The following is a 24,833-nucleotide window of genomic DNA, read 5'->3' on the forward strand; positions in this document are numbered from 1 at the left end:
GAAAGAGAAAGAGAAAGAGGAACCAAGCCTCTAGATAGTGAGATTGGGAAGGGAAGACTTTAACTTTATACTTGTACACACTATTGTATTTATTTAGGTTTCCAAGCAATACCCCCAAATTGAGACCTCCTTCCTCTCTTGGGTTCTGATCAAGTTAAGAAGTAATACAAAAATAAAACAGATGAGAGGCTAAAATGTAACCATTTTTTACTGATTGAGGCTAGAGTAGAGGAGGTAGCTTAGTGTGAAAACCAAAACAAGTCTAGCTGCCTAGACTCAAGAACTGAGGCCATCTCTACAAGCCAGGCCTATACCGGGCTGAGGTAGACTCCCAGCCTCAGGGACAACATGGGCTCTTGGTAGGCAGGCCTCTGTCTGGGAAGAAGGAGGTTGACAGCCGAGCTGGCCCACTTATTCATGCAAAATTCACCAATTAGGTAAGGCACTCTCCTTCTAGGGCACAGTGAGAAAAAGTGGCTGTCAAGTAGGAGTATAGTCTTTGTCCAAGAAAATAGTTATCAGTGGTGGCTGAATCTAGATTGCAACATGTTAAAGAGTGAATGGTGAGAAGGCAGAGGAAAGTAAGTTAACAAGTCAAAAAGAATTCAAAGAAAGGAAACAGAGTAAGGAATCTAGGAAAGGACTTTTTTTAAGGAAGAAGCCAACAAAATGTCAAATGTGGAAAGTGAAAGAGACAAAATAATTTACAGCAAGAGTCTGAGCACTGTGATGGAATCATTGACACAAGTAAAGGTGGATACCTCTTACTGAGATGTGAATAAAAGGGAAGGAAGAAAAAAAGCCACAGTGATTTGAGGCAAGAATAAAAAAAAAAAAAAAGATTTATGTCATGGGAGCAGTTTTGTAAAAAGGTAGATAGTTTCTAGGGCTAAAGCTAGACAACAAAAATTAAACTTGCGAACTACCACAGGGCTAGTTGTTCTAAAGTCATGACAAAACTCAGCAGAACCAAGATGTACTTATAAATGCTTTATCTTACTGTGAAACTTTTAGGAAATTATGTGATTTTTTTTATTTATAAAACATTGCTTAGATAATACTGATGCATATATATTCCATATCATTCAACATCATGCATCATAACATTAGTTGATTCGCATGCTCCTTTTTCTTAAGGAATAAAGTTTTTCATAAATAACAGTGCTTTAAGCTTGACTGGCCCTGTGCAAACAATTCTGGCTACCATTACACCATATTCCCCAAATCACAATGTAGCACAGTATAAAACCAAACGGACCAAAAAAATTGGTGGAGAGATTCATAGTGTAAAAGTCTGGCTCCATATTTTTAACTGATAGAGAAATTTCTGTACTGGAAATGTTTCTGTATTTCCAACAATCTATTCTCATGCCATGGTTTCAATGGCCACAGAAGTGATAAACAAATTTTTCTGGTAAACAGATTTCTATGAGTTTAAAAAAAGAGAGAGGGGCTTCATATCATATAACAGCCTCCAGAGTTATATCCTTTATCAGGTTTTAAAGTTATGTCCCAAGTCTCCATTCCTTGGTGTGGTTTAGCCTCCCCCACCCCCCTTAACTAGTTGCCCCCTCTTAACTAGCAGTTTTTGATATCATTTGGGTTTTGTAAAATGTGTGCTACAGCCCCTATGCAAGCTTCTCAGCTACTATTAAAGTTATACTACATTTGTTTAAGTGTGGAGGCTGGTACCAGAAAGGATCCATAATGGTGATTATCATGCAAATCAGCCTCCTGCAAGTCCAGCTCCCCCAAGGAGGCCTTCCAGCTCTGCTTCCCCAGTGTCGCTTCTTTGTCCCCAAGATAAAGTGAACAATCTTTGCTGCTGACGCTGGACGCAACAAGATTGGTTCTCCTGACAGAGATTAGTAGACAGCAATGAATCTTTCACTTGGGGTAGAAATATGATTTTATTTAAGAAAATAACTATACATAATTGGGCTTCTGTCACTTTAAATTTTAATGGTGAGAGTAATACGGAGGCTTCTGGAACTTTAAATTATGGCTTTCAGAAGCTTCACACTGAATCTTTCAATTATTCTCTGTAAGTACTTTCTCAAAGCATGTGCCACCATGACATTGATATCACAATTCAAATCTAAATTCAAAACTGACTGCAAGGCTATGAGCTATGTGCTGGCGGGCCGGCTGCCTCATTTTATCTTTGAACATCTGAGGAGGCAAATCAAGAAGCACTCTCCCAGAGCCCAGCCAGCTGTTTGCCAAATATTCAAATACTCTGGCATACAGAAGAAGCTTTCAGATTTCCCCACATCAAAATTAGCGACGACCCCCTATTTTTCCCATTAGTTTCTGGCTCACCTACATGCTTTCACGCAGGCCCGCCTGACTCACTCGGCTAAGTGTTCGTTCTCCCTTGCTCACTCACCTCTCAGGTTCCCCAACTCCAGCAATTGGCTCCAGAGTATGCTGTAGAATGGCAGCCAGCTCAGACAAAACCATGGGGGAGAGTTTTCAAATCTATGTTTCCTTGAAGTAGATCTGAAAGAGGGGCTGAACTTATATTTGTAGTACTAGGAAGACAGAGAGCAAAGAGAGTGCGTGGATTTTACTTAAAATGCACTCATTAGGCTGCAGCAAAAAATGGAATTGGGAAGACAGCACGAGAAAAGTGCAAAAGCTTTCCTCTTTTGTTTTGGTGTTTTAACTTCCTTGGTATATACCTATTTTCTTTAATTATTTTAATATTTTATCTTCATATTAAAACAAATGAAAATGAATCTATTTATTTAGAGGCTTAGCTTTAGATGGTTTCAATCATTTTAAAATGAGTCCACTACCTCAGCAAATATAGTGCCAAATTTACAACTGTAAATAACTAAATCCAGCTGTACTAATGAACTGACAATGAAAGACAACCCTTATTTTACATTTTAAAGATCCTGAAGCAATCTTCTTCAGATGGATAACATAACGGAGCACATGGGGAGTTTAGAAGGAGAAAGGGACTAAGATGCCACAAGACAACAGCTCTTACCTGAATAGCTGGTCAAATTTCCTGAAGCTGAACACCAAAGCCCAGGTTTCTAGCTGGGTGAGGGGTTTCTTGACTCCTTTAAGAAAAGTTGGGTCTTTACTTGTTCATTTCCTGTGATGTGTTTACACTTGGACAGACGGGGCACAGCAGGGATGCTTTCAGGGCACATTTAAGGGGAAGCCAATCTCACAGGAGTCGTGAATGCCAGATGTCAAACCAGTGTGTGCTGCTGAACATGCTCTAAGCAGGTTGTTCGGGCACCAAATCATGGTCTGAGGAGATTCTGCTATCCTGATCTGGGGACTTTCCTTAGCTGCAGGCAAAGCCCAGCAGAAATTTGTCATTAAAAAATAATAACAATAATAAAAGAAACTGCTAATATGAGTGTAAAAATTACCTGAGAACCAGATAGGTTGGTGGTGTTCCAGTTCTGCCAGACAAATATAGTCATTCCATCAACCCAAATCATCATAAGGCAAATAACTTAGTTCTGGGAACCCTGGGTGGCAAGGGTTAGGAGGCCCATGGGTGGAGTGGCCAGCCATACGGTTGTTGACTGACATTATTTCTCGAAAACTGCCTCAAACAGTGCTTTGCATTGAAATCGGGACTATAATGCCCAAGTGGGCACTCTTCTAAGACACTGACCATGGACAGAGAAACAAAATTTTTAAAACCCACATTGATTTTGGAGCCTAAAGCAGTACAATTACAAATCCTTGAATATTTAAGGCTTATAGCGTGTTTCAAAAACAAAACAGTTCTATATAAATCATTCACCCAAAAATTCATCGTGCTCCCATAACATGCCATGAAATATACTTCGATGAGCCAGTTTTGATTAAAGAATAATCCTCATACTACTGGATTTCTATGCAGAATTTAGTACAATGACTCGCCACTTTATATTAAAGTCCTTTCGCTTCCATAAAAATTCTCTCCCTCTTAAAGGGGTCTACCTCTCGGATCCTTCTGTCCCTTTTAACTGATTCCTCTTCCTCAGCCCTGTCCCTATCTCATTAAATCAATAAGGAGTAAAAGGTAGTACATCAAAATCACTTGGGGGACATTTTTTTGAACTACACATTTCCACCTCCATTTGAGAATCATTACCTATATGAACCACTCTCTATTTCTAACTGGAGTAAATCACATCCCTTAAAAAGCTCTGAGATGAGAAAAAAACAGCTGAAGATCTCTGCACTAAACACCTGACATTATCTACTCCTGTGACTTCAACTATCACCTATATGATGATTTCAAAAATAACATTTTAAGCCCAGACCCACATATGCAAATGCCTAGTGGACCTCTGTTCTCAAATGACCTACAAACTCAAACTCAAGTGCAACAACAAATTCTATATTACATATTTTTTTCTCTTCCCTTTCTTAATAGTATCCACCCAGTGGGTGCTTCAAACTCCCCATTCCCATTGCACACACAACAAATCTGTAACCAGGTCATTTCTCTTCTTCCTCAGGAACTCATCTTAAGTCTGTCTACGACGTGCCATATCTCACCTGGACCTCTGAAGTAGCCTCCTCACTCCTCCTTACCAGTAGCCTCTCCACTTCAAACTATTCTCCACATGCTCCTGATTCTTACTGATTAAAGCAGAAAATCCAAGAATGCCACACTCATACAAGATTTCTGATAGTATGCAGACCAACTTTTTAAATATTTATATATATTAATAGTTTTAGAGAATTAGAGTTAACACATCAAACTGTTAATATTGAGTTTGTTTTTCAAATAAATTTTAGCATAAAATCAGACAATTAAAATAAAAATTAATTCAGATAGTATACAGATATTTTTAAAAAGATAAAAGTGGTACGTTAATCAATGAAGCCTGGAAAGCTTGGTCCTACAAAATGGGTTAAACTCCTTAACATAATATTGCAAATGTTACACATCCTCTTCATCTGCATTCTTCTCAAACCCGCTGTGTATTAGCTTTGCTGTATAACAAAACAACCCAAGCTCAGTGGCTAAAATAATATTTTATTTAGTTCATAATCACGCAAATCAGTTGGGTCATTCTGTCTGGGCTGATAACAGATTTCTCCTAAACTCTCTCATGTGTCTGTGGTCAAATGATGGATCAGCTGGTAACGAGATGATCCAAGATGATCTCACTCACATGTCTAGTGGTTATTAGGCTGTCAGCCAGAGTCTCTGCTCTCCTGCAGACTGCCACTCAATTCTCCAGCAGTATACCCTTGGGCTCATTCACAATATGGTCTCAGGGTTCCAAGCACAGAAATCCCAGTGAATAAGCATTTTTCAAGTCTCTTTTGGTTTCATATGTGCTAATGTCCTTTGGCCAAAGCGAGTCACATGGTCAACCCAAAATCAGTGATGAGGAAATAGACTTCACCTTTTAATGGAAGGATCTTTAATGACAGGAGTTGGATGCAAAAAAGAATAGAATCTGTGAGCATTGTTACAATCTACCACTCATACCATATCCCAAACATGTCAAGCATATTCACACACATGTTCATGCTGTTCCCATCACCTGAAATGAATTATAAACCTCGTCTGTCCTTCTGGCAAATCCTTTCTTCTTGTCTCTCAAAGTTCTACTCGAATATAGCATTCTCTGACATCTTCTTTTGAATTAATTATTCCCTCATATGTTCCCATGATCCTTTGCATATGCCTCTATTATAGCATTCAGTGAATTGTATTATAGTTATTTATAATGTCTCCCTAAATAGACTGTTTTTGTGCTACCAGCATCTAGCACAGTGCCTGGCAAAAAACAGGCATTCAATAAATGCTCACTAAGTTGAATTTAATTGAATAAATTCAAAAGATTAAAGTCTCCCTCAAATAACCCTACATTTAAAAGACTGAAGGTGCAATGATACAAAACTGGCCTTATGAGTAAGTAGGACTAATTAGACCCACCTCATCTCATTTGAAGGGCACCAGGGCAGTGCTCCCAGCCAAAAGCATTTTTCCTGTGAGACTGGCACAAAGCCTAAACTTCCAGCATAGATTATTCTAAGTCTTAAAATGTTTTTCTGTAGTGCAAAGAGTATAGACTTTGGAGTCTGAAACACTGGGAATCAAAACCTAGCTACTTGTGTGATCCTAACATTCACTTACATGCATCTACGCAGAGTTATCTATGTTTAATAACATATGTAAAGGATCTATCACAGGTGCCTGCCATACATGTAACACACATCAAAACTCAAAGTCTCCTGTTAGAAAAGCAAATGACCTGAGGCGGGTAACTTCAAGCCTTATCATTAATATCCGAGGAAAGTGGGAGAAGGGTAAGAAAAAGAGCATGAAAGTAAAGGAGTAGTAGTTAGACAACTTTACAATTTTTCTGAAAGCCAGACTTATGGCTAGTAATTCAACAGCTATGTCAGTCTTCAGGGACCCCATCAAGGAATAAAAGTTCTCCCTATGCCCAGGGTATTCAATGACTATCTCTGGTGATATAGGATTTAGGAATCTCTGCCTAATTTTTCTGGGCATTTTTATGGAGTCAACATTTATATGTATACTTAGGCAAAACTACTGGGGAAAGCCTTAAGGAAGAAAAGAGAGTGCTTAAAATGATTTACTCTGATCTTTTTAATGCATATTCCTTCACTCTATTCCCTTTTACACTTAAAAGGGTTAGTTTAATAAATAAGTTTTTTTCTCCCCACCTAAAGATACAAAAATAAAAACATGTTACAAACACACAACTCTAAACTTCAAATTGTCACTTCTACAGGAAATGTTACACTCAAATCATATGAAGTGAGTTTTAGACACAGTAAATCCTGTTTCAAAGTAAAGCCAAATTTAATACATTTTAATAAAATCTTTAAACTTCCAAAATCCAAGTAGAAACTTGCCTCCTATAAGGAGTTTCTGTAGTTGTCCCTCCTGAGGCTGTTCTCACATCTCAACAGCAGCTCTGACACACTTCTGCCTTTTGTGTACACTAAAACACTCTACATTTATTGATATCTAGCCCTGTAAATGAATCTTCATCATTTCCCCTGTGATCCTTCACCCCAGCTATACTGTAAACTTCCTGGGACCCAGAATTTTGCTTTCTATATTTCCTTAATCCACCTCTCTCCACTCCCAGCACCCAGATTGTACTCAATAAATGTTATTTTACTGATGACAAGGAAATGTATAAGTAACATTTGCTGATGGTAAATTCCTTGGTCCATTCAGATCAAGACTTCTAGAGACACTAAACACCGAAAACTTATGGTACCCCTCCATGCACATGTAAGTCAAAATAAAAATACTACTCAACCATAAAGCACAAAACTTACATATATGTTCAAATTAAAATAGCTTCTGCTGATAAAATTTTAGGTAAACTCATCAAAGGCTGAACTCCTCTCTCATTCTTTCCTCTCCCCATTATGAGAGGAGAAAGAGAGGGAGGAAGGGAAGGAGGGAAGGAGGGAGGGAGAGAGGGAGGTTGATTGAGTGAGTATACAAGCATGTGTCTCTGATTTCCTGGTTCTTGGTCTGCTATAGCAGGGGTCCCCAAACCCCGGGCTGTGGACCAGTACTATGGTGCTGGTTCTTGGTCTGCTATAGCAGGGGTCCCCAAACCCCGGGCTGTGGACCAGTTCCTAAGAGGCCACATAGCAGGATGTGAGCAGCACGCAAACGCAAAGCTTCATCTGTATTTGCAGCCACTCCTCAGCACTAGCATCACCACCTCAGCTCTACCTCAGATCATCAGGCATTAGATTCTCATAGGAGCATCAGTCCCTGGTGCCAAAAAGGTTAGGGACCGTTGTGCTATAGGATATCCCAATCTGGGTTAACGTCATAAAACTATGTCAGGATATTAATTACGGATATGCATGATACAGAGTGTAGAAAAAGGAATCAAATAATTGCCTAAATCCATATATGTATTTGATATTCCCCTGCAAATTCTATTGCAGGTATGTAGCCGAACAGCTTAACATAATATGAATAGAAACAACGTAACATATTGCTTTGTCTGCTGTTACACTTGTATCATAGTTGTATGTAGAAAAGGAAGTGCAATAAATGATTGTCAGCAAAGCACACAGAAGCACAAGTTCTTAGCATTTTATTCCATTAGACTCTAATAATTTGATCAAGGCAACAAGCACCAAATTATATTTGAGTAAACCTTCCATAAATAATGTTTTCACAGCAGTCACAAAGTCTAGAATGTAGATGGTAATTACAGAGCCAAATCAAAACCACCATAGTTGCAATTAAAACTATGATATTTTCACTTATAATGTGATTCTCACACCCACAGCAACAGATATTGGTTAATATTTCCATTAATTTAAATAGTACTTTATGCATATATATTATTTCAGCTGATCTCTTTCCATTTCTATGCTTTAAAATCTGAGTGTGTGCCTCATGAGTTGAATATTTTGATGTACCCAGTTAGATCTCTGTCTTACATTAAAAAATGTTTGGATACCTAGAAAAACAGCATAAAAATCACATATTTCTTATGATTGTACAGGCATTTTCTTCTGATTATATAGGAGCTTTAAAACAGTAAGTTTCTTAAACCCTGTACAATGAAATGCAAGAAGAATGCAAATTTAGGAATAAAATTAAATAATTTAGTAGCTTGTCATGTGGTCATTTCTGATTGGTCTAAGATGTATCTGATATTTTTTCTAAAAAGGAAAAAGAAGAACATTTTCCTTGGTGAATTAGGCCTAAGAGTGGAGGGTGTATTATGTCCCTTAAATAGGAAATCAAGGATTATTTGAACAAATAATATTATAGCTCTATAAAATGACTGATGGTCTTATAAAGGCCCAGACTGATTTCATCTTTCTTGAGATTTTTTATCTCAAGATGGTTATGTTTTTTATCACTGATTTGTTCTTAGTCACATGCAGTCACTAAGACCAACAGAGGTAACAAGTGTTTGATATATGATACTTGAGCTACTTTTGTCAGACTGCATTTATTTTAAGCTATATTCATACTTGGTACTCTTAAATGTGTATGCTCTTGAGCTTTAGTTCTTTTCTTATTTTGAGCAATGGGTCAAAAAGATATGACAATTATAACAACACTACCCTCTAAAGCTCTACAAAAATAACATACATCTGCTTCCTTATAAGGGATGCCTTTCCAGTGCAGATTAAATAAATGACAATAGGGCAAGCACCTCAATACAAGGAGGTGCCTTATTTGCACAGCTTATGACATATCCCTTACCTTTCAGTATATACTATCCATTTCAATTCAATCCATCTTTTACAATCTGCAGCAAACCACAGAAGTTCTCTTCTAGTTGAAAGGAAAGTTCAAAGGAAGAGGGGTGTGGGAAACCACATTTAATTTATCCTATTGAAAAGGGACCATTCTAAATGGTTTCTGAGCACTTTTACATCTTCTTACACACTGCAAATCAGCTTAGATATCTTAATCAGTGGCTAGAAACATATCCTTATCAGTAACATATTCGTAAAAGATGGTTATGTTTATGAACTGCAAAATGTTTGGCAGAGACCCAGGAATGAAAAAGAAAGAAAGAATATGGTAAAGAGTTGATGAAATAGCTTTGTGTTTCTACCCTGTTCATGTTGAGAATATTCTATCATCTCTGTTTGTTATATTTGGAAGATAATAGACAAACCAACAGAATGTAAAATTTCTATGACATGATTTCATCTATATATAGATACACATACTGTACAATGATCCAGGATGAAAGCATATCTATATACAGTGGTAAATATAAGTACATATATACATTCTCATCTCTCTTACTAAATGTTCCTATTCAGGATATTATCTTATGTAAAGTTTAGTGCTCTTCTGTTTTGACAACCTAAGCACTGTCTAAATATCATTTCACAAAATCAAGAGTAGATCTTGACAATTAATTTCTACAGTCAATGGCCTTCTCAAACTGGGCAACACCCCCTTGGAACTTAGGAACCACAGCAACAGACTGTGTGCGTGGAAGAGCAAGACAATTCATTAGCCGATACTGCAGCAACTCAAAGTGGTGGGGGATGTCAGCCCCTGCTCTGGCACTTCAATACTAATGAGAGTCATTGCATATTCATAACCCCAAATACAGTCAGCTTCTTGTAAAAACTTTTGTCACCCAGGCTTCATGGCAAGAGCACTGCACAATTCGTGTCGTGGCACTTCCGCCAAGTGAGTGCAAGAACAAGATTGATTGTTTTTCAATGTAGCCTGATGGGGAACTAAAAGATGCTGCCCTAAGGGTCCTAAAACTCTCCTTCGTTTAACTGCAAAACCTCACATGATCCAAGAAACAAAAAAGTGTATGTCAGTGGCGGTGAATGTGTATGTCTATATATACACATACACACATATATAGCATACATAAATATACATATATATACAGAATACTTCGAATAAAGAATATGGCTTATTGAATGTTCACAGTAATTATCTGTTAGAATGTAAAACCACTCACATCAATTCGTACCATGTTAAAAGAAGAATTGTGAGCCTCAGTAAACTTGTTCTCACGTTGCAGAAACACCATGGCATATCTTAATAGAAACAGATTTCTAAAACTGTCTGAAGTTTCCCATCATTATCAATACCAAAGCTTAGCGAACTGAACCTGTCAGCTCTGCCAAATCTAGAGCTACCTGGAATCCAATTCCTCAGGCAGCGTTTTATGTTGTTGTCACTGTCTCCCTTGCTTTATCATCATCATCATTATGATTAGTTTCCAGAAGTAAGCCATTTCTTGTGCTTGCCAGGAAATCCTAAGGGGCTGGTACTATACAATTTGACCCCAAAATACCTGTCTGTTTGGGGTAGCTACCAGCATTCCCTGGAGTCAGAGAAAGGAAATGTGTTTCAGCACCCACTTTGAAAAAGCCTTGAGCATTTTTTCACTCATAATGATGTCTTCAGCTAGAATGCCAGAAAATTTCCACATTTTTCTGACAGGCACACAGTCTATAAACTACCCATAAAAATTAATAAAACAGGACAGTGAAAGAAAAGTTTCTAAATTTGATCACACAGAGTTGTTAAAAGTTATTTCCAGATGCATAATTTGTATAAATATCTGCACAGCTAAAAACAAATCGGAAATATTGGGAGGGTGGTGGGGGATAGATGATGTGTTGTGGGGGAAGGGGCTCACCACACTATTTTATATCTTAGTCACAGACACACAAACTTCAAAAATAGAAGGATTTGTGTTTATGATTGATTGAGGTAACTGATTATCCACAGATATTTTAAGTGTTGAGACATTAAATTGTCAGCTCTATCAGTTTGATTGCAGTAAAACATGAAAACATTGACTTTTGTCTAGTTAGAGAAATTTATTTTTCCCCGAATGACAATCCTTTAAGTAGAAGCTAGGCAGCTTGCCAGATTTCCATGTCATACACTGAAGTTTGCAAATGCAACCCATATTTTCATGTGTTTTTCAAGGTTCAATGAATGGTGCATAGGTCTACTGCAAATAATCTTGTAATAAACAGATTCCTGCAGTATGCATCATTCTTTAGGCCTGAGAAAACCATTTACTCATTTTGAAGGAAAAAAAAACAACACCGTAGCTTTGTATTCATGGAGAATATGTTACCAGTGCTCCTCAGTTATTTAAAGTATCTCTCAAAAATAAAATAACCCTCTTTGGACCACCACACTGTGAACAAGTTTCATTAATATGTTTTATAAGCCTGAAATAAATGCTCATCATAACTGTCAGTAAGCTGACAGCTTTCAAAAGTCTTTGTTCCCAGAATGAGTGATTTGCCTGATGTTCTGTAAGCTACCACATTCTAGCCTAAAAGGAAGATGTTACAATCAAGTAAATTCTACTAACGTTTAATTGCCTTTAAATAAGTCTTGTATTCTGGATCCTTGCAGGCACTATATGTGTGCACATTATTTTACAAAATAAGAATACTACATCTTATTTGCTATTATTGCTTGTCAGAACACCTGTGTTTTTCATTGGGCAACGCTGTGGTTCCAGTGTTTAAAACCTAGTCCATTATAAGAATCGAAAATGTCAGATGTTATATATAGTCAATTCTTTTAATAAAATCTGTGACTGGGAGCTCATCATTAGACCTGATGATTTAAATGAAAGCCCCAATCAAAAGACAGATGTAGTCATTAATTCTACCGAAACACCAATATCTTTATATTTGCTGAATTTTTTATAAGCATTTATTATAATCATTAAAATACAGTATCTTCTTCTGATTCCTTTAGCCAACTACCTTGTGTTCTGGAGCACTGGATTTGGTTGTCCTTCTTATCATATCTTAGAGAGAAATAACTATTACAAGTGGTCATTAAATTACCCATTCTCCTATGCTTTTGTTTCAACTACTACTGATGCTTCATCACTGTTCTGTGGCAGAACTTTACAAAGCAGTTTGTCTATACACTGCCTAAAATTATAGTTCCTTTTGTCAACATGCTTTCCTTTTTGATTAGTTCTACCTACTTTCACACTAAATGTTCAAATTTAACATCTCTCTTTTTTAAATTTATATTTTTCTTAATCTCTAAGTAAGGGTCATTTTTATAACAACTGTGCTTTTTACTCCTGTATCACCTTTGTCCATAAGAAGTCACTCTTTATTTTCGCATTTTCTAAACTGCCAAGAAAACAGAGGTTCTGTACATACAATTATTGGTATATTATAAGCATTACTGCTCTTCTTCTTCATCTTGATATATGCATTATTCGACTTTAATGAAGTTCATTTTCATTCTTTTCTGCTCTCTACATCATACGTACCTACCCCTTATAATATCTAATATATTGTGGCAATTCTGAAAATAATATTCTTTCATGTCTTATATACTAATTTCCCCACTTTTGTTATATCTCCTCTCATAAGATTTTAGCTCACAAATTAGATCAAAATGTTACTTATTTTGTTCTCCTTTGTTGTTGTTTTTTTCTTTTAAGGAAACTAGAATTTCCTTGCAATGAAGCTAAAACAATCTATATGCAGTGAAACTAAAACAATCTATGTGATATTCACATGCTTATAATTCCATAATTTCAGTATTCCAATTTACTGTTTTCTAGATCTTCAAATTCTATTCTTCTTGAAGTACTATACGGCATAGGGATTATGTTGTTAACTCCAGGAAACATAGGGAAATGGCATCTGGCTCAGGTTGGGCTCCTCTCTGACATTATGCATGCCATTTCCAAGAGGTACATAGATGGCATTGACTCAGTATAACTGCTGAAGTGTGACATTTTTAACATTGCTCCTTTGACTGCTCTCTTGTCTATCCTGAATAATTTTTTTCAACATCTGTCCTCTAACTTTTAAAGTTCACTATGACCTTGTCATTCTAGTGGTAGCAGCCACCCTTACCATGATAATAAACTTAAACTAGAATTTCCATACGTCACTCTGTCCTATGCCTCATTCTAGCTGCACATGCAAACCTAAGTAAAAAGTAAATTTTATTGCAGCTACCGAAATGGGTATCTTCCTAACTACCTACAGGAAGTCTCTCTTAGAATTCCATGTGTCATCCCAATAATTTTTAATTGAAAAAATTCCATGAATCCTGGGGCCAAATACATATGCCCTACTGTGCCTATTTTTTTTCTTTTTCTTAAGTGTACATCAATATTTACCAACTATATCTGCACATTAGAATATTTAAAAGGACAAGCAGTCTCCTCTTATAGCTAGTGAATATAAGATATCCCCTTCTCTATAGTAAACCACTATTACGTGTAAAACTATTTGCTTTCTACCCTTTCTTTACTGAAAGGAATGATCACTTTAGTGCAGTGATTTTCAAACTGTATTCAGGGCACGTCAGGAGTCCTTTTTAGAAGAAAATGAGTGACGGAGGTAGATATCAACAGAAGGTACTTCGGCACACCATCACTTTTTATTTGTAACTTTTCATTTTCAGATAATTTTAAACTTACAAAAAAGTTTTAAGTTTAATATAAAGAGTTCCTGAACATGCCTGACCCAGATTAACATTTTGCCACAGTTGTTTTATCATTCTTTCCTACCCTTCCCACTCCTCTCTCTTTTCCTCTTCTTTCTCTCTTTTTTTGAAAATTACAAACACCCCGTTCCATTACCTCTAAATATTTCAGTACAGATTTCACAAGAACAAGAATATTCACTTACATTATCACAGTATAGTAATCAAAGTCAGGAAATCATACTCACACAATGCTATTATCTGATCGATAGAATTTATTTAAATTTTGTTAATTGTCCTCAAAATACCCTTTATAGCAATTTTTGTTTTTCTGGTCCAGAATCAGCCTTTGTCTTTTACAACACTAACATTTATAAATAATACCAGCAATTTCTTTTGTAAAAATTCCCCAATTTGGGTTTGTCTAATATTTCTTTATAATTAGATTCAGGTTATACATTTTGGGCAGGTATACTATATAAATGATGTTGTGTTCTTCTCAGAGTATCACTTTAGGGAAGCACATTATATTAGTTTGTCCAATTATTGGCAATATTAATTTTGATTAATTAAATAGTTAAGGTGGTGTCTGCCAGGTTATTCCACAGTAAAGTTCCCTTTTTTCCTTTGTAATTAAAGAGTAATTCATGGAGAGATACTTTTAAGACTGTATATATCCTAGTCCTCAACAAATTCTCACCCACTGGTTTTAGCTTCCAATTATGATTCTTGTTTGGTAGTTAAAATGGCTGTAAAATGGTGATTTTCCAACACTACCATTCCTCCTACATTTTTAAGTTGGTATCCTATTCCATTATTTATTTGTTTGTTATAAGTGTGGACTCATAGATTTGTTTATAATTTAATGAATTAAAACTTATTAATCTCATTATTTTGAAGCTCAAATTGCCTCAGATATAGCTAGTGGAAACTCCTTTGATCTGACTCTTGTGTTTTTTTGACATGTTCCTGTAATTTTTTGAGCTGCAACATCATTTTTATTTATTTTACATTTGGAATTTGTTTCCAAACAATGCTTTTAAAAGTTTGAAATCCACTTTGAAAAAACCAAACATATTTTTTTCTTCAATTTTCCTTTTTCCAAGTCAGGTTTATTTATATAAAAGTACCTAGAATATAGAGAAGACAGAATAAATGATGGTAACCCCTGTATTTCTGTGGTCATCACACTGTCCCTTCAACCTGCCAGGTATGCTCCCTCCAGTAGGGGCTTGGCATCCACTGTGTTCTTTTCCTGGGAGCCTCCTCCCCATGAACCTGCACAGCTCGCTCCCTCATCTCCTTCAAGTCAAAGCTCAGATATACCCTTCTCAGGGAGGCCTTCCCTGACCACCTTTATTATAGCGGAACAGTGGTTTCAAACTTTTTAAAGCACTGTTTGAAATCCCTTTTGATGGTAACCCCTTCATTCCCAAAGCTTCATTACAGCAATATGTAAAATGACAAAAGGTTTAACCAATAAATGGTAAGTCCAAAACAGGATTTTAATCCTTACTGGTTTATTATACCATAGTGGATAGACAAACTTTCTAAAGAGTTTTTGCTGGTGTACACCTAGTGCTTCTGGGTAATGAAAACAAAGTAGAAGTTACCCACCCTGCTGCTTCTGACTTCCTTATTTGATTCCTGATTTAATTCACTTTCTTTTTACATGCAGCACATCCACTTCTCTATCACTTTGCTATGAATTAAAGTTGTTTGCTCCTAAATAAAAGCAATATAAAACAAAAATAATGTAGAACTATTTGTCTTTTCCTATGAAACACTCTCTTTAAAAAATCTTTTTAACTATATAACACTCATCATTTGCTTTTCCCAAGTAAGTCTTTAAAACACAAACAAAAAACATCCAACAAAGAATCACAGATAATAATCAACATGGCAGAGATAGCCACAGGCTTTACAAGTAATCAAGTGCTTTCATTCACATTCAGCAGAGATATACCTTTCCCTGAGCACACTGCATCAATACATAATTCAATGTGACTGTATTTCATAGATTAGGGTGAAAGGTGTCCTTGCTAAAATACATAGCAAGTGCCATGAATTATTGGGCTTGCCCAAAGCGAACTCAGTAAGTGGTTACTATCCATCATCAGTTTTTTATAAGGTCTTAAGTTTTTCAAACTAGTTAACTAGTCTTCTTCTAAAACTACTAATATTCTTCAGACTTTCAAAAGTATATTATTTCCAACTGCTGTAATGAGGGCATATAAGATGACTGACTTCTCCTCAACATCTGTTTTTAATTAAATTACATAACAGAAATCTTTTAGGTTTTCAAGATGCTTCTGCATGGCGGAATCAATACATTTGTCAACATGCTGAATAAGTAAATGTTTACAAGCCACAAAATGATGAGGCACCTCATTATATAACAGAACAAATTTCACCAATACGTAACTTATTTTCCAAGGGTAAGTGGTGTAGAATGAACTATACTTTCATCTCCTGGCAACCTAGTCCATTTAGTGAAATCCTTGAGTGGGTTTACCAGTGATACACTCTAACAGCCTAATTCACTTTCCAAGGTGCCTATTTTAGGCACTGCAAGATCTAGCTGATTTTAAGTAAAACTTCATAATCTCCTCCAAAAAAAAAAATACCATGTAAATTTAATGGCCATTTGTTTTTTCATTATAATGTTAGTTATCTTGTAGTATTCAATCATCTAAGATAAAAAAGCATACCATAGTATTTAGTCTTCTAACATACAAAGAAGAACTATATTCATAACTTCTTGTTCTTGAGGTCTAGATCTGAGCTGTCCAGTATGGTAGCCAGTAGCCACATGTGGCTACTGAGTACTTGTATCTAGTCCAAATTGAGACATACTATAGGTGTAAGATACACATCGGATTTCAAAGATACGGTATGAAAAAATGTAAAATATCTCACTAATAATTTTATGTTGATTATGTTTTGAAATATTCTTGATATGTTGGATTAAATAAAATATATTATTAATTTCCCCTACTTCTTACTTTTTTAAATGTGCCTACTAGAAAATTTTAAATTACATATGTGGCTTATATTTTATTTCTATTGAGGAGGGCTGATCTAGACTAAAGTAAGCAAAAGTCATAATTATGAGACCAGTTCCATAGTGTTAAAAGTATCCCGCCACCATACTACTTTCTAATTAGCAGATAATCAAACCTCATGAGCAACAAAAGACTAAGCCTGGGTGAATTTGGTTTGTAATAAATAAAATAAATCTTAGATACACTAATGATATCATAGTGGTTAATTAGGCAACATGGGAACCACCTGCTATAACTGACAAATGACTATCAATACTATTATTTTGAAATAGCCAAAATTTGTAGATTGTTTTAAATTATCTCACTCCTAAAAATACTATACTAAATATTCTTATAAATAATTTACTGACTACTGAAAATCTTTATTTAGATACAATGGACATTTTAAATTCAATATGTCAAAACTGAAATCATTACCTTGCTGTTAGGAGGCAGTTCTCTCTGGTGTTTCTGTGTGTCTCAGAATAGGAAAAGTATGTCCCTCCGGTTTAGAGAGCATATTGTTTCCTGATGAGGATAACAAAGATAATGTCACCCATTAAGACAAAGGTTGAGTGAGTTTGCTAGTAGCCCCTTACAAGATTGGGAGAACAAAGATACACTGTTTGCATAACATCTACCTGGGCCTCATTCTGTGTTACAGGACTTGGAAACCTATATGAACATGAAGATCATGTTGCCTACTTTGCTTTGAGTAATAAACTATCTAAATCTATCTGGGCTCCTTGTTTCCTTATCACTGGAATCTATGGAACTGTAGTGAACTGACCTAGCAGCTGACTGCTGGTTAGGAACTGCTTAACACTCCTTTTATGTTCTCAATCTTCAGACAAGCACCACTATCTACTCCATTGCCCAAGTCAGGAACCAAACCATTAATCTTGACTCCTGTCCCTCATTCACTAGTCCCACGATATCTAATCAGTCACCAAGTGCTATTTATTCTACTGTCTACATTTCTCTCAAATCTTGTACTTCTCTCTCCATTCCCATTACCTTTATCCTAGTTCAAGTCATTATCCTCTCTCACCTAGAAGCCTAATCTGTGTCACTGCCTCCAGTGTTGCCCTACTTCATCTATTCTTCACATTGCTGCTGGAATGATCTATTTATGTCAACTCTTTGCCCTCGGGATAAGGTCCAGACTTTGTAGCAGTACGAGGTATTTCAAGGTAAGAATTTATATACAATGAAATTCTATCTGTGTTTATATCACCTGGGTAAGGGAAGAGGGAAAAAAGAAAATGAGAGATTATCTCACTTCTAACATAAAAGACTGTGGAACAAAGGATAAATTGGGTGTCCTGAGCCTATGAATTTGTCATAGTTCCTCTCTTCTTTATTCATAAAAATTTGAGCCCAGTAGAATTCAATGACATCCTCTTAGAACTGGTAGCCAAAAAAGGGCTAACAATAATCAAGAAGAGCCACTATCACTGTATTCAATGCCAGCCACATTTATTCGGACAAAGAAAATGTTCAGGCTGTATGCCTTCTTGTGACAAGATTTGGGGTGGGTAATTGGCGTCACATCTATCCTTTTATTTATTATTATTTGGGGGGGGGGAGTCATGGCATTCAATTAAAAAAGCTCTTTCCTTTTTAAATGCCTGGTGTTAAGCATGTTTGATTCAGATGAATCATGTTTACTGAATTGGGGAAAATTCAGATGAGCTTCATCCTAGTTTTTTGTCCAGTTTAGCTCTTCTTCTTAGCTCAGGTTTTATCACTTCCAGGAAGCTTCTCTGACTCCCACAGTAGGGTTAGATGTCTTTGCTATGAGTTTACTCATGTTTTAGCATTTAAAACACAATATTAAAATTATATATTTTTTTTATCTCTCCAATTAGACGGTAACCTCCTTGATGACAGTGTGTCTAATTCTCTATCATATCCTGAATTCTAACATCATGCTTGGCACATAGTACATACCTAATAATTAACTGTTTTCTGTAAAAAAATAAATAATCAGATAAGGCTTTTAAAAATCATAAAGGGAATTATAATCTTGAAAAAAAATGAGAAGAAGGATTTAGGTTGTAGGGCTTTTCTTACCTCCTATAACATACTCATACACAAATACATACATACTGACATGCCATATTGCTGATGTTTTCCCTAATTTCAACAACCCACCCACTCCTAGGTTTGGAGTTTCAGAGCTACCAGATGCTTTCATGAGAAAAGAAAAAATGCTTTTTTTTCAGACTTTTTCATGTAAGGCAGAGGTTAATATAATCTCTACATAAATCAAGTTTGTTTCCAGGCCAGGAGCACTAAGATGGAAAAGATAAGATGACATCTTAACTGGACGATTTCTTCACGAACTTTTTAGGATCAAATATCCTCATCTTTGCTCACTGTCCTCTCCAAAGAGCTGAGTTATTTCAGGTTCTGAATTTTGAGAAGAGATGCTGTCTTCCAAAATCTTATCTAGAGCAGGCAAGATAGACCCTCAACAAAGTCAAAAAAGAGAGATCTTTAAAGCAACTGGCACACCAGGGCAGGTGTCAAGAATGCCTATGATTCCAGCAGTGTGAACAACTGAGGGAGATACCAGTACCCTGGAAATCACTAGTTGATTACCCTAATTTAAATTTTCACTATTTTCTTTGGCCAATATGAACTATCAGCTATGAAATGATTTCCAGTAAGATCATGGTAGCTTGACTCTATTTTAAAACCTGGTTGTTTTAAAGTATAGGAAACAAAGTTCTTAAACTCACAGAGCATTTTCCTTCATATAAAGAATATTTTCACCTTTGGAAATAAATCTGAGTTCTAGTAATAACTCTGCATTTGCTATGTAACTTTAAAGTAATAATTTAAAACCTGCTAAGCCTCAGCTTCCTGTCTGTTGTGAGGATTAATTAAATAACAATGTAATGCACCTATAACATTAACCACTATGCTGTTGATGCTCAATAAATTGTAGTTATGATTTTTGTAAGATTTTTTTATAACAGGGGTTAAGAAATTATAGCCTACAGGCCAAATCTGCCCACCACCTGTTTTTGTAAATAAAGTTTTATTGGAACACAGCCACAATCATTTGTTTATGTATTGTCTACGACTACTTCTGCACTATAATGATAGACTGTGTAACAAATAGTAATGACAGAGTTACAACAGAGACCATATGGCCCACAAAATCTAAAATATTTACTATCTGTCCCTTTATAGAAAATCTTTTCTCACTCATATAGTAAGTCCTCACTTAACATTGTGAGTAGTTCTCTGACTTTAAGCAAAATTATGCATAACAAAACCATTTTTACCATAAGCTAATGACATAAACAAGAGTCAAATTCCTATACATCTCGTCATTTCATTCTAATGAAATGACATTGAACAAAATAATGTTGAGGACCCATTGTACTTATAACACAGATTTCACTATAACTTTAATAATATTACCTCATTTTTGACCATTAATAAACCAAATAAGCTTTCACGGATTTCTGTTCATACGGTCTAAAATTACCTGACAAGATAGACTAGCACTGATTTGATAGTGTGAAAAAAACTCAGAGACATTTAATGGTCTTTAGTTTTTAAAAACTTTGTCATTAAATGTAGTATATTCAGCTTCACAAAGATAATGGCTGGCATCATGGCACTTTCTCTTCATCTATCTTCAATAGTGACTAGATGTGGCTGAAAAAATGTCTATTAGAGATGGCTATGCAAAATTCAACTCTTTGTAACAACCTGATAGTTTTAGTATACTACTTGCATAGCTCTATTCTAGGCTTAATGAAAAAGACAGGAAGGTGGGTATATTAATCAGCGTTCTTCACAGAAATAGAGCCAATAGCAGAGAGAAATACATATAAAGAGATTTAATACAATGAATTGGCTCAAGTGATTATGGAGGCTGAGAAGTCCCCAGATCTGCAATCAGTAAGTTCATGAGAGTCAATGGTATAGTTCTAGTCTAATCCAAAGGCCTGAGAACCAGATGAACTGATGGTTGTAGGTCTAGTCTGAGTCTGAAGGCCTGAGAACCAAGAGAGCCTATGGTGTAAGTTCTAGTCTGAAAGCCAGCAAACTCAAGACCCAAGAAGAGCCAATTTTTCAATTCCAGTCCCAAAAGGAAAATATTTATGTACCAGCTCAAACAGTTAGGCAAAAGGAGTTCATTCTTATTTATCTTTTCTGTTGTATTCATATCTTCAATTGATTGGATGAGGCCCAGTCACATTAGGAAGGGCAATCTTCTTTACTCAGTCTACCAATCCAAATGTTAATCTCATCTAGAAAAACCTGAAACCACAAATATGTGAAGATTAAACAACATGCTACTAAAGAACAAATGAGTCAAAGAAGAAATAAAAGGAGAGATTAAAAGATTCAAAGAAACAAATGAGAATGAAAATACAACATGTGAAAACTGGGATAAAGCAAAAAGAGTAATAGGAAGACAATGTATATCAATACAGGCCTAACTCAGGAAACAAGAAAAATCCCAAATAAACAACTTAATATGACATCTCAAAGAACTAGAAAAAGAAGAAAAAATGAAGATCAAGGTCAGCAGAAAGAATGAAATAATAAAAATTAGAGCAGAATTAAATGGAACGGAGAACAAAAAGACAATAGAAAACATCAATGCAACAAAGCTGGTTCTTTATTTTTTTTGAGCAATTCTTTAAAAAGATAAAAAAAATTGACAAACCCCTGGCTAGCCTCACTAAAGAAAAAAGAGTCAAGACACAAATAAACAAAATCAGAAATGAAAGAGAAGTTATGACAGATATAACAAAAATACAAAGGATCATACAAGAATTCTATGAAAGATTATATGCCACAAAATTCAACAACCTAGAAGAAATCAACAAGTTCTTAGAAATATACAACCTTCCTAGACTGAATCACAAAGAACTAGAAAATCTAAGTAGACCAATCAATAATAAGGAAATTTAAACAATCATCAAAAACCTCCCAAAGAGTAAAAGTCCAGGACGAGATGGTTTCACTAGTGAATTCTACCAAACTTTCAAAGATTTCATATTTCATATCTGTCCTTCTCAAACTCTTCCAAAAAATTAAATAAGACGCAATACTTTCTAATTCACTGAACGAGGCCAACATTACCCTGATACCAAAACCTAGTAAGAATAACATAAAAAAAGAAAACTACATACCAATATCTCTGATGAACACAGATGTAAAAATCCTAAACAAAATACTAGCAAATCAAATACAACAATACAGTAAAAGGATTATACATGACGATCAAGTGGGATTCATTCCAGGGGTGCAAAAAAGGTTCAACATTTGCAAATCAATCAATGTGATACACCACATAAGCAAAATAAAAGATAAAAATTATATGATCATATCAATAGATGCAGAAAAGCATTTGACAAAATCCAGATCCATTTATGATAAAAACCCTCAGCAAAGTGAGAATAGAGGAAACATACGTCAACATCATAAAAGCCATATATGACAAACTCTCAGCTAATACCATATTTAATGGCGAAAAATTGAAACCTTTTCCTCTAAGATAAGGAATAAGACAAATATATCCACTCTCACCACTCTCATTTAATAGAGTATTGGAAGTACTAGATAGAGCAGTCAGGCAAGAGAAAAAATAAGACACCCAAATTGGGAACGAAGAAATCAAATGGTCACTTTTTGCGGATAACATGTTTCTTTATATGGAAAACCCTAAAGACTCCACCAAAAAAAAAAAAAAAAAACAATCAGAACAATCAAAAAATAGAGTACAGTGGCAGGATACAAAATCAATGTACAAAATCCATTGCATTCCTATATACTAACAATGAAATTTCAGTAAAAGAACTGAAAAACACAATTCCTTTTGCAATTGCAAAAAAAAGAATAAAACACCTAGGAATAAACTTAACAAACTATGTGAAGGACCTATACACTACAAGACAATATTAAAAGAAATTAAAGAAGACACAAAAAAATGCAAAGATATTCCATGCTCATGAACTGGAAGAATCAACATAGTTAAAATGGCCATATTACCCAAAGCAATATACAGATCTAATGCAATTCCTGTCAAATTCTCAATGGCAGACATCAGAAACATGGAGTGAGAGATGTCCCCAGATCTCTCCCTTTGAAATAACAATAAGCTGAAAATCTAAAACTCAACAAAAAACACCCAAACTGCACACCGGCACAACTGAGCATGAAACCTGCGCATAAGAGCTACCACAGGTCAGAACTCTGGGTGTCAGGCAACAGATGGGAGAAAAAAAGAAGCTGCCTCTCACTGCCAGAGCTCCCTGTAGGAGGAGAGGGAGGGGAGAAGGAGCGGCAAGTTCCCTGAACAGCCCTGCCTGGGAGAGCTGTGAGCTCCCCATGGTTGGCAGCAATGCTCAGTCATCAGGGCAGAAGGCAGAGAAATGGAGATAGCAGAAAACTGAGGATGACAGAGAAACAAGAAGTGATTTTTTACCAGCCACGTCTGCAAAACTGAAGCTGAACCACAGCCCACAACCCCCAACCCAGAGGGCCCCTCCCGCCATACCATTTGAGACCCAACACTGTGGAGCCGCAAAAGAATCTGAGCAAATGCCACCAAAGCCATTGCTAACATTGAAAGGAACTGAGACTGAGGGTAGCGAGCATGATTAAACTCCTATAAGAGAAAAAAAAGACATTATTAAGACTTTATATAAAACAGGGATCCAAGAGGCTTAGACGCCACCTACTGGAAACCAAAAGAAAAGCGCCTTCTTTGCAGCAGGCTAAAGAGAGACCTTCATATAATAAATCTTCTTTCTGGAAAAAAAACAAAACAAAACAAAACAGAATACACTTCCATTAATGCCCCAGAGGAGAAATAGTCCATTAAACACTATGAACAACCAAGGTGACAAGGCATCTCAGAAAGAAAGACAAAAATCTCCAGAAAATAAGCTTACAGACGTAGAAATATGCAACTTAAATGACAGACAATTCAGCATGGTACTTATGAAAAAACTCAATGAGAGCCAAACGAGTCATATCAACAATTTCAGGATGTGAAAAAACAACTAGATGAGCAGAATGAGTTCTTTAGCAAGGAGACTGAAACCCTCAAAAAGAACAGAATAGAACTTCTGGAGATGAAGAACACACTGCAAGAGCTGAAAAATGAAATAGCAAGCTTGGGAAATAGAGTCGACCAAATGGAGGAAAGGATCAGTGATATCAAAGACAGAAATCTAGAAATAAATCAGAAGGAAGAAGAGAGAAGCTAAAGAATGAAAAATAATGAAAGAGAAATACAAGAACTAGCTGATACCATCAGGAGAGGAAACGTAAGAATAATCGGCATTATCGAAGGCGAGGAAAAGGAGCAGGGACTAGAAAGCATTTTCAGACAAACAGTGGACAAGAATTTCCCAAATCTAAGGAATGAGCTGGAGCTTGGAATTCAAGAAGTCAATAGAACACCCAATTATCTCAACTCAAAAAGGCTTTCACCACGACACATTGTATTAAAGTTATCGAAAATCGATGACAAAGACAGAATTCTCAGGGCAGCCAGGGAAAAGAAGATGGTAATCTATAAAGGAAATCCCATTAGATTATCATCAGACTTCTCAGCACAGAAAGGAGTAGAATCAAATATGTAAACTAAAAATTTTAATCATTTCTTCAATTTAAAAAAAATCCCAATGGCATTTTTTAAAGAAATAGATGAACAACAACAAAAATTACAGATTTGTATGGAATCACAAAAGACCCCAATTAGCCAAAGCAATCCTGAGAAAAAAAGAACACAACTGGAGGTAATACATTACCTGACTTCAAATTATATTACAAAACAACAATAATCAAAACAGCATGGTTATTGGCAGAAA

General features: G+C 35.9%; 1 long non-coding RNA gene across 1 annotated transcript in view; it reads right to left on the minus strand.

Annotated features, from left to right (window-relative positions):
• LOC112480637 overlaps positions 1–21,170 on the minus strand; it is a 30,954-nt gene extending 9,784 nt beyond the window's left edge. The window contains exons 1-2 of the long non-coding RNA XR_003046723.1: positions 21,111–21,170; positions 17,416–17,505 (exon numbers count right to left, since the gene is read on the minus strand). This is a non-coding gene — a long non-coding RNA (uncharacterized LOC112480637). The remainder of the gene's footprint in view (positions 1–17,415; positions 17,506–21,110) is intronic.
• Between the last annotated feature and the right edge of the window lie 3,663 nt (positions 21,171–24,833).

Source organism: Pteropus alecto, unplaced genomic scaffold (assembly GCF_000325575.1).
Source record: "Pteropus alecto unplaced genomic scaffold, ASM32557v1 scaffold20, whole genome shotgun sequence".
NCBI lineage: Eukaryota > Metazoa > Chordata > Mammalia > Chiroptera > Pteropodidae > Pteropus > Pteropus alecto.